Here is an 11,522-nt window from a genome sequence, read left to right on the forward strand (position 1 = left end):
TTGTGTTGTATCCGTTTTGTGTGAAGAATGAGAAGGTATTAGCTTTCCATGCAGCTTCTCAGACCTCTTCACCTCTATATTCTGCTTGAAAAAAAAAAAAAAAAAAAAAGACCACCAAAATGCCAATAACCACGTGCCAAGAATGTTACTCAACATGTGACATCTTTCCAGGACATCAGCTTCAATAATCTTCCACCTTTTGAGAAGAAACAAGTAACTATGTAATTAAAAAAAAAAAAGCCTTACACAATGTATTACAATGTAACCTAATTACTCATGAGCTGGCATTAGAGATTAAAAGTTAGGTGCAAGGACAGAAACAGCTATATTGGAAGATGGAAACCATTACCCAGAAGCAACTCTTAAATTAGTCCTCACAAAGATGTAATATCTGTTTCAAAGCAACTATTCAGGAATTGCTTTAACACTGACCCACTCAGCTTCCGTGATGAATGCAAAAATTGCAGCTTTYGGTTGCAAGAATGAAAAGGGCACCGAACAAGAGGTAGAAGCTTGCGCGTTCAAAAAGAGGTGGTACTTCCCAACAAMTACTTGAGCTGCAGCATGGATGCCTGCCATAGGTGCTGAAGTTTTCATGAATTCCAAGAATACACAATTTGGGGGGAGAGGGGGGAAGCACAGGACTCAGGGTACTACTTTTGAAATAGAGCTGGTGAATACTAAAGCAAAAAAAAAAAAAATGCACATGATATGGGAATGCTAGATCGTCATTTAAAGATAGAAGAAGCGAGGTTGAGCTTGTACACAGATATCTCAGCYCTGCAGTTCCTGGTTTGCACATGCCCTATCACAGAAACCAGCAGCAAAGCTTTTGGCCCTGGGCCCATATTTTGACTCAAGTCCCTACCCTGAACCTTTGAATTAACATCATACATTTAAACTGCTGTTTCTTAGAGTTCAAACAGTTTAAGTCTCTCTTTGTCTGCTTCAAGTTCCCCTCCTCCACTCACACATTCGAGCTCGCACAAGGAGTGGAAAGAGGGGCTCGCTCGCTCACTCCGAGGGGCACATGTGCCCCCTACCCAAGGGAGAAGGGAAGCAACAGGGATCTGGAGCTCTGAAATCCCATTAACTTAATGTGTTCCTCCACTGAGCGACCTGCGCCAACCCTCTGATAGTGCCCTACGTCCTTAGCCCTTTCCCCTGAGGTGAGTCGCTCCACTCGCTCTTCTGTCCAAGCTATTCTGTAGTCCCRAAGCCCCCATTTCACCCACTTCTACAGAAAAGTGAGAGCGATGGGACTGCCAAAAGAATTTAAGTGTTAGTTTCTGTATTCGTAAAGCRAGTAAGACATTTCAACAAAAGTAACAGGATTAACCCTAATGCTTTAACTTACATAATTATATTCTGTACAGGATCTCCAGAATATTTCTAAGACAGGTGCTATTCTCCACTTAACACCCTAAATCATTTCCAAATGTACTATTAAGCAGCAAGCGTCCCTTCTAGAAATAGCTGCCCTTCAGGTGAAATGATCACTAAAACAAAACATGTATCCACTTAAATTTGCAAATCGCTCTTGATTTAAGATGCACTGCTGCAAAATGTATGCTGGTTAAGACGGTACAGATTCAAATCCTTAAAGAACATGAAAGGTTGGGTCAATATTTGGAACACTATCATATCATAGCTTTTTTTTTTTTAAATCTAATCTTCACTTCCCCATGATCTTCTCTAAGCTTGATTTTTCCTAACAGAATCTGTTGTACAGCAAGACTGTTATAGTGGATCTTGGTTCCAAAGTCACCTCAGAATGAGAAGTTAAACAGATTCCCATTTCTCCCAGTTATAAGTACAACAGCCACAAGAAACACCAAACAGCAGGAAAGCCCGTTTCATTCCAGACAAGTTGGTTCCAACCAYAGCAATAAATTACCAATGAAATTTGAAATTTGACTTCAAATACATCAAAAAAATGCATGGTTCATTGCAAAAAAAATTAATGTTAAACTTCTCTTAAAAAGCAATTATTCTTAATGCTTGCTCAAAAAAAATAGAAACAATTTATTACAGGTCATTTAGTTTAATACAGTACTACCACTAACAACATGAAAGAACACAATGTTTGTCACTTCATGATTTTAGCTATTTTTTTTTTTCTAAATAAGCTGGGAACACACCCAAAGAATCATAAGCTGGTCTACAAGCGTCATGCTTTATTAAATCTATTTAACTTCTATCTAGTCACAGAATTTGGCTCCGAGATATAGAAGAAGATGCTTCAAAGCAAATGCAAGGGAGTTTGTCTTGCACATCAGGACTTATTGCAGTCTAAAACAGTTAGAGGCTGATTAAATTCTGAATTTACTATCCCTTCTAAAAGATTTTAATATTAGTTATTAACAACATGTGCAAGAATGTAATTTTTCCTCTTCAAGTTAAAAGCCATTCTGCAATATATACACTATCTCTCCACARCTTTGTGCGTAGTGATCTTCCTCATGAGAGGAATGTGCGTGCTGGAGTTTAGAGGTGGAACAGTCTGACAGAATATCCATCCAACGGTACACCTTCAGGGGTTTTTCCTTTTTCCTTTTTAAAGATAAAAATTATGTTAAGGATTTTTATGTTCCCTCACCTTTGGTGCCCATCCAAATATATCCACAGCTCTACCCATGTCCCTTACTTTTCTCCTTTCACATATGCATAAGTATTGCTGTTATCAAAGCAGAAAAATACATGAGCTCAACCACAACAGTAACTTATAAGCATGACTCAAGGTACCATATGGGTGCATGTGAACTTGGAGAAAAACTTGTCACACTCTGTAAGCCTTCAATTTACATAATTTTAGAGATGTACTTATAGTTCCATTGAGGATTAAATCTTCTACTTCACAACTTAATTGCTGAAGCTGACCTTTTAATAATCCATCCAATAAAACCAGCTCAGAGAAAAGCAATTCCCCCTTCCAAAACTATCTTTGTCATGACTGTCTGGCTGAGGCTGCAGACAACCCGAGTTTAATTTTTTTTTTTTAATGAATATTTTACAACTTAAGAATTTGAAACCGTCACTCATTTTTATCATGAAGTCGGAGATCTGTTGTCTATTTTAATATGGTTGTGTTAAAGACCTGACTTAAAATTATGAACCAGTGATATTATGCATTTAAAAGCCTAACAGAATTTCAATTCCCAATATAATTCCCTATATACTTTGCTTACCTTTAAAGTTTGCTGCTTTCTCAACTAAAACAAATGGACACTGTTTTCCTTTCAAGCAAAACAGACGATATCATTACAAAGATGAGAAGGTACAAGATGTAGTGCTGCTTATTCAAGTATCAGTGAAACTGCTGTACTCAGGTTTCGCTTGATTCCTATTTGCATCGAAGATGACTGTATGTTTCAGACCACACTTCACTAGTGAGACATTAAAAAGCCCCACATAATCTTAACACAAAAATTTCCATATAGTTATTACACTACTGCAATATATAAAATCCTCCATGCATCATAAGACCTGGAAGACTTAGAAGATATTTTTCAACTCCAATATTTGAATTTTCCTCTCCACACAGTATAATCAAATACTGTCTTCTTATTCATATTACAATAATATTTATGTCTCGGATCAAATGTCTTGTGGGCTAAATACCATACTCAACACTTACCTATAAAACTTATGAACTGAGATTGCATCCACAGATAGAGAAAAGTCTAAGCAAAACCAGTTACATCTGATAGATGCACATTCACATGCAGGATCAGAGCATACAGACCTTTGTCGCCCACTGAAAGCATCATGTTTAATCTCCAAAATCTGTAAAATCATCCTTTTGGATATTCTCTCATCTTAAGGCAATCTAGTCTCTCAGTATATACTCTAAAAGTTGATCACCATGCACACCAGATCCCCAAGCCTGAAACGTTTGATCCCAAGTATTTTGTGTAAAACCACATGTGAACATCCCAAAGGCTGCCAGTCTGGTACCCTGTSACTGTCTCAACGCTGTCATCACCTACTCCCAAATACAAGATGTCACCGTTCTCCACGTAACRCACAAAAACATCTCAAAATGTTTCATTTCCTAGGCCCGCTAAAAGGGAGACAAACCAAAACCAGTAAATCAAATAGGTCCCAGACGATCTGAGCAAGTGCGTACGTGCACTGCTTTAACCCTCACCCTTCTGTATCTCAATTTTTCTAGGCCTGTGCCACATTTCATCAGACACATGAAGGCCTGAAGACTCTTCAGGACATAAGAGATGTTACTTCTGCTCCTCACTAAACATCCACACACACTTTGGGAGATGAAAGAAGYGTTCTGAATAAAAACTTATGTCTAAAGAAACTAGTCGGCTGCTTCCCACTCTTTCTAAAAATTGGAATCTCTGTACTGACTAACTTCAGGCCTCTGCCAGAAATACCTATGGTGTCTATACAGAACAATTTTCCAGGCAGGCACATTCAAGAGGAAAGGGAACTGGATACCAYGCATAACCAAAGCTTCAGAGGCGCAGGAAACAGGACAGGCAGACGTTAGCCCACAGAAATAAACCTTGACCCTGTAAAACCAAAAAGGATTGCTTTGAATTTCAGCAGCTAAACTACACTTTCCTCTCTTATCTATATAGCTCCTAGCTGTTTTCTGCCACTTGCAGGAGGGGGGGGAAAAAAAAAAAAAAAGCTAAAAACAACTAGAACCGACAATTCAGATGCCAGGTGAGTTAGTTCTCCAAAGCACTTATTTTTGTATTTAAAAGGCAAGTGACATCAAGGTGACAAAGCTCCCTTAATAAGGATGGCTTTGCAGCTTGTCTGGCATATTAAATGCTTATTAAACTGCATTACTTGCAGAATCGTTTGGGGACAGTTTTGGTGGTATTAGYGAGGCTGAAAAACCCCAAGAAATGTGTTGTGCAACTATCTTAGCCCTGAAGTAGGTAGATGGTCACTATAGAACACAGCTTCATATATTCCATCTGATGCACAGCACTGCAGTATTTTACTAATGCAATAACATTTTCACAACATGAAATGTTTTATTTCTTAATGTGATTAAAACTTAACTAGTATTGATGAAATATTTACTATAAGGGCTACTATATATTCAGAATAAAAAGCAGTCATATAAATATTTTACCAAGAGATTATTAATAGACTTCATATATATTCCAAAATTAGGAACAAAGGCATCAGAATATTGTCTTTGCCAACTAAATTGGGCAAGGATCCCTGCTAGATCCTTGACTAATGTAGCAGAAATATACTGCAATGAGAATTTATGTCTCCAAAAGCAATGTTAAAAAAGCATCTTCACAACACTCTGAATTTAAGATTTTTTGCTATTTTTAATCAGAAAAAAGCACTGATTTTTTTTATTATGATGCATATTAAGGAGTCAAAATATCAGCCATGACTTAATGCCTGGTGATCATAAAAGGCAATCAAACCACTGGCATGAATTCATGTTCCCATATGTATCTCAGTCACTTATAACCAAGTGGCAGGGGAGATGTCAGAATGGACTGAATGTATCCTTCATTACTACTAATCAAAAAAATAAGTATTTTGCGCAGTTTTGTAGGAAAGCTATGTAGGAAAAAGGAACGTTTCTGCTCATTTTACTGTTTCACTGTATTGATTTAGAATTTTCTTCCCATGTTGTGCAGGATACTTGGTGACTGCCCCCTTCTCCAGTTCCCTTTAGCAATGTCTCTTGTATTTGTCCCTACTAGGGAAAGTATTCAGACACGCAGCAGCGCACACACACACACAAAAAAATAAATAAAAATAAAAGACAGCTTTCTGCAAAGCAGGGGGGAGAGGCAAATGTTTTTTGTGAAAGATAAAATGTCTGGGCTCTTTCAGAGAATCAGAGAAATTTATGGATGACCATAAAGGGTTCTATCTTTGCACCCAGAGGTGAATACCATCTTTCTTAGCTGCCTTGGCGATGGCCAAATTCTCTGTTTCTCCTTCTCTGCCCACTCTTTTTCAGGCCCTATCAAGTTGACGGCTACTGTCTGCATCATGAAAGTCTCCATTTCACCTASAGTTCTTTAACATATTGTTGCAGCAGCACAGCACAGTAACCATTCAGCAGATAAGAAAGTATGCTTTCRGTAAAGCTCAACACTTTGGGAAGGATGTACTTTAGAATAGCAGTAAGAAATACAACACAATTGTAAAGTGGTCCAGGTAATGCTTAACCACGTGAAAAATAAAGAAAAACACATCTTTAAGTTTATCTTAAGAGCTACCTAAAGATTATCGGATTTATCCACTGTTTACTYTGATGGATAAACACACCACTTTTTTTGTTCCTTTCCAGTAATTTGTTCCAGTCCCTTCCTCTGTTGTAGGAAGTGCTTGAAAAAAGCAGTACTGAAGTGATATTTGTACAGTCCKTACCAGTTTCACTGAAAGCTAAAGGGTCCTGAAYAGCAATAGCAGAAGTGAWTAATTTTGATAGATTTACTGAAGGCAAAGGAGGMCCCTCATAGGGAAGCCAAACAGCCGCTGAAAAAACTAGCGATGATACTGCATCTTCTGCTCCAGTTCCTTTTTCACACGTGTTTTACGTGGGAGTCAGTCTTCAATGAAAGCCTAATTCTGAGGAGCCCAATCTGCTCACTTCACATCCCACCTACAAGACAGTTGTTCTGCTCACAACTGAAGGGGTTTTTCAAGACCTTCTCGGTTACGTAGCGTATTTCCAGCAGAAGAAATCAGATGCAGGTGAGCAAATCCAGACATTGAGGTCACTGACCAAACTGCTCAACGAGAGATGCTGTGAATCACCTTTGTCCTTGCCATTTAATCTTAAGGTTATCACAGACTTTGCTAATTTTTAATAAAATACTCTGAAGAGGAGGTGCCAGCAAAAAGAAAACCTAAATTCTATCAATTAGATTAAGATGTGTGGCTTATACAATTTCCCAGTGCCATCTCAGGAACTTAACACACATTTTCCTTCATTCTTCATCACAACATACAAGCACTAATCAAGAGGGCCCTTAACCCTAAGCAAGAAAAATGACAGTGTGACATTTTGAAAAAAAATAACTAAGCAGCAATTAGTAATCCTTAATTAGGCAAAGTGAACAAGACAGGAGCACATGAGCAGAATAATACATATAACCTAAAAGAACTGCTGAAAGAAATTATGACAACTGAGAGAGACATTTAGAAAAAAGATTTTTAAAGAAAATAAAGGGATTTACACAACAGAGCGAGGTGATCACAGCCAATAGCCTCTCACTTCCAGCAGGCTTTAATCCCAYGCTCAAATCACTATGACTGTGAAGGAAGTTGTTTCTACTCTTATCTACTCCTCTAGCCAAATCTACTAATTTTGATCACTATGGAGACACCTGTCCATTACAGTTTCAAAATAGCTTATTCCACATCAATTACCAGTCACCTTCACTGTTAGGCTTTCCTCAGTTAGAACTACTGACTCAGAGGTAAAATACTTTGGTAAAATTGCCCTCCTCTAAAGTTACACTGGATCGAAAGACTACATAAAAATGCCATGCCTTCTTACAGTGCCAAGCCTTTGCCTCAAAAGAAAAAACATTTGATGCACAAAGTGTTGCAAAAGAATATGAAAGTGTTACACTGTGGCTCTGGACAGCAGTAAGCAAATATATGTTTCAGGCAAACGAGGCAGCTTTAAGCAGCATACCTTATACAAGTTTTCCACCATTGTTCTGAAGACCTAAAAAGCAAGTTCGTCATATTTCCRTCAATCACGTATCAGCCCTTGTATCAGCACCGTCTAGAAACCCCTTATGTGACAAGACTGATTTATATTAAGCTTATTTGTCCTCTCTCCCATCAGTCGCAATGTTTTGTTAGAAGCAAGACAGCGAGTACACGCTAAGCCTCTTGAAGGAGCTTTTGCTGACAGGGAATGAATCCCACAAACACCTTTCCGTTAATAAGCTGATGTCACTTCAATGTACTTCCGTTTAACTTTTACAGCTAAATGAGCACTTACAGATCTGAAGTATTTCTTTGCCCAATTCACACACATGCAATGAAACGTATCTCTAGTTCATTAGTATAAATTCCACAAGACGCATTAGGGATTCTTTAGTTTTGTCATTTTTTTAATGCTTCCAGCTATGCTCCCACACTATAAACATGTTACTTGCTGCTAAATCTCACTGAAGGCTCAAAAGCCTTTCAAATTTGTCATGAACTAACAAAATTCAAAGCAAAAAAAGAATATAGAGATCCCTTTTCTGACCTACATAATTCTAGTCATAACATTTTACTACGTAATTACTGCATCAAACCTAGCAGTTTGAGGGTAGAACGACAGCATCAGTTTTAGAAATATATCCTGTCACAGCTGGAAGGGGCAGGAAGGAATCAAAAAGTTACCTCTATTCTGACTCTTACATTCACATATCCCAAGTGGAAGGCAGATTTCAAATCCAACAAGTATTTTCTGGAATACACGCAGAAATAATTTCTTCAAGCTGATTAAGAAAACACCATTAGAATGGAGGGAGCCTGTGTCAAGCTTCAAACACACCTCACACTTCTGCAAAAAACCCTGCTCCATCAGCTAAATAACCGCTATGGGTACACAGGATGTTTTTCAAAAGTTTGCAGAATTAGAAATTCAAATACTAGTTCTACTCTTCATACTGGATGGATTTTTCTTTACAGGTTTTGTTGCCCTCATCAATGAGATTCTTGATGCTTTCAGGAGAACTGTATTGGAACTATAAAATGAGAAGAACAAATAAAGCTTTAAGCAGGAATATTTATAAAACATGGAACATGGAACTCTGTGGAACATGGAGTTTAAAAAATGTGTGTGTGTACACACACCTATATACACACATATGTAAATACATACATACATATACTATATACTTACATATATACACATATGTATGTTTCGTGTGTGTGTATATTGTTGTGTGTGTATGTGTGTGTGCGTACACATACAAAACAATAGGCATATACTAAACTGAGACCAGACCTCATAGCTAAAGAATATATCCCATATCTGCATCAGTACTAATATTACTGTTTTCATCATTTCATCTTCCAGTGGCTGGAAGGAGACTTTCCTTATCACAAATACAGCAATGGTTTTCAAAAGCACAAGTATACACCAACTACCTGATAATCTATGGCTGATTATAGGGTTGTTCAGCATCAAAATGTCTCTTCTTTTTTCTACTCAGCATAACTACCTAGAAATCAATTTACAGTAATTCATTCAGTTACTACCGTAATTAAAATGGGCTGCTGGACACAACACAAGTCATGCTAAACCTAGCACGGTTTGGTAATTCAAATTACCACTAACTTTGTACAGCTATCTCTTTACGGAAGGGATATTAACATTACAGTTGCATGTATTTAAGACTTTCTCCCTATTTCCCTCTCAAATACAAGTAAAATTTGTTTAATAACAAAAGTGCTGTTTCAAAAAGAAAAATTCAACTCCTTTTTAATCTTGAGAAAGATGCTTAGATGTTCATTAACAGGTCTGTGTTGTTTTTTTAAACCCTGATATCTTTTGATATATCTCAAAGGTTATACAACTATTTTGGCATCCATTCTCTTCCCGCAATTGGGAATTAWGCAGTCTTTACAACAGAGCTATTTGTCTCAGTTTTAAATGTTTCCCACAGCTAGAAATTTATCTACAGCATTAAAAAAAAAAGGGCATGCTGCACAGAAGGCCAAACGTGTTTTGTACATATACATAATCTGGTATTATACTACACATCATTATTTATACCACCTGTCTCCAGGGTCTATTGTAAATGAAACTATACTCGTCAGACTCTAATTACTATAAGGTACAACAGACTTCCCATTTTAGAGACTATACTTTGAAGAAYTATCACAATCATCTTCCTCCACCCTCTTTGACAACAGTTCATTAGCCACCAAACAGGATTTCTTACTCTACATATCTTCTTCAAACAAAAGGACAAGGCTTCTTATACTTATGAGGCTTAACAAACTTGCAAGCCCAACTGTCAGTCATTAGTGTGCTAAAAACATGCTGAGTTTTTTTCCTACTCACCTGAAAAAATAACCAGGGGCATCAAAACCATCTAAGTTTAGCGTTAATTTGCTATAGTTTTCTATCAAACTAATCACAAAACACTGAGCACAGGACTGGAAGAAAAGGACGGAGCTGATGCACTCACTGCATTAGCCACRTGAGGATGCGGTGCAGAATCTAACTCCCCAAGGCTGTCCGCGTGCTTCTCCTCCTGGAAGCAGCAGCAATGCAAAAGAAAACACAGAGTAGAGAATGAGGCCTTCTTAAGAAGAGTTCCTTCTAATTTAAGGCACAATGAGGATTTTTAAGGTACCCCAACAGGATGAGACTTCACTGATTTTAAATTGGAGCCTGATAAAATTAGGGATTGCATAACATGATGTCCACACATTAGGAAGCCTGGACCCAATGACCCAGGAGGTTCTTGCCATACCCATGTACTTAAAAAGTGCCCGATGTAGGAAATATTAACAATCTACTTATTCCTAACAATACCTCAAATAATTAATACTATGGCCCAGCATGTTATCCTTCATTACACACAATGAAAGAAAATCAGATTACAGTCCCAAGAACTCACTACACTCAGCACAAAAGATTAAAATAAATAAACAAACAAACAGAACTTGGCCTGAAAAGTATGCAAGATGAAAAATGATGTCCATTAAGGTAGGATTTAAGTTATCTTTTAAACCAAACTATCTCCCAGCCTTGTTGACTATTACCATTCAGAAGTTCGAAACCCAAAGGGTGAAAGCGACTCGTGAATACAGGTGACAGTGATCAGACTGGCTACGCTGCAGGAGCTGCGCTGCTTCGAGCTCATCGAGCGCTATGAACCACCTCTGCTTCCCAAAGGCAAAAAGGATAACGTGCAACTCTTGGCCTTTTGATTAATAAGAAGCACCATTAAAAGTAAAAAATAAGTTACGTGCTTATGAACCTCTCTCTCTTATTCTGGTTTCAACTGCATATAAAAGGGCAGTAGGTGCAACTCTGTGCCCTGGGAAGTCTCCCTCGTGACTCCGATAAGGTGCATCCAGAGAAATCTCCTAGACACTATTCTCATGGCAACTGATGACAGAAGATCCTCACAACACAAGGCCCAGCTTACACGCTTCAATACATCCACACCACAGCTATCAACGCACTTAAAGCCCCAGTTTCCCCCCCAAGTTCATGGTGGGGCCTGGAAACCGGCCCCCTGGGGAGAGGGTAGACTAACAAAAACGACTGAATTTACGGCAGCCTGGGGAACTCTCCACCGCGGCAGTGCTGAGACAAACCGCAGCACATCTCCCTTTCCCCCGTAACAGGGGGCTCGGATCACCCAACAGCCCGGCGCCGTGAGCGGCCGCTAGGAAAACACAGCGATCAGAAAACCGAAGTTGGAAGAGCGCGATCAGCGCCCAGGCACAGCAAACCGCGCAGTGTCGCGGTAGCCTGGCAGCTTCCCTGCACTCCCTCCTCTATTAAAATAAAATAAAATAAAATAAAATAAAATAAA

General features: G+C 38.5%; 1 protein-coding gene across 4 annotated transcripts in view; it reads right to left on the bottom strand.

Moving 5' to 3' along the window:
* Window positions 1-11,522, bottom strand: part of DYM (dymeclin) — a 220,809-nt gene that overhangs the window by 208,584 nt on the left and 703 nt on the right. Inside the window, exon 2 of one of the 4 annotated variants that reach the window (XM_026092226.1) lies at window positions 10,161-10,226. The exons of 1 other annotated variant lie outside the window; for it this stretch is intronic. The gene's annotated coding sequence lies outside the window, so the exon portion shown is untranslated. Of the gene's footprint in view, window positions 1-2,460; window positions 2,482-10,033; window positions 10,122-10,160; window positions 10,227-11,522 lie in introns of those variants that run through there. 2 more of the 4 variants (XM_026092227.1, XM_026092229.1) reach the window with 2 other exon arrangements.

This window comes from Apteryx rowi, unplaced genomic scaffold (assembly GCF_003343035.1).
Source record: "Apteryx rowi isolate R43461 unplaced genomic scaffold, aptRow1 scaffold_95, whole genome shotgun sequence".
Lineage (NCBI taxonomy): Eukaryota > Metazoa > Chordata > Aves > Apterygiformes > Apterygidae > Apteryx > Apteryx rowi.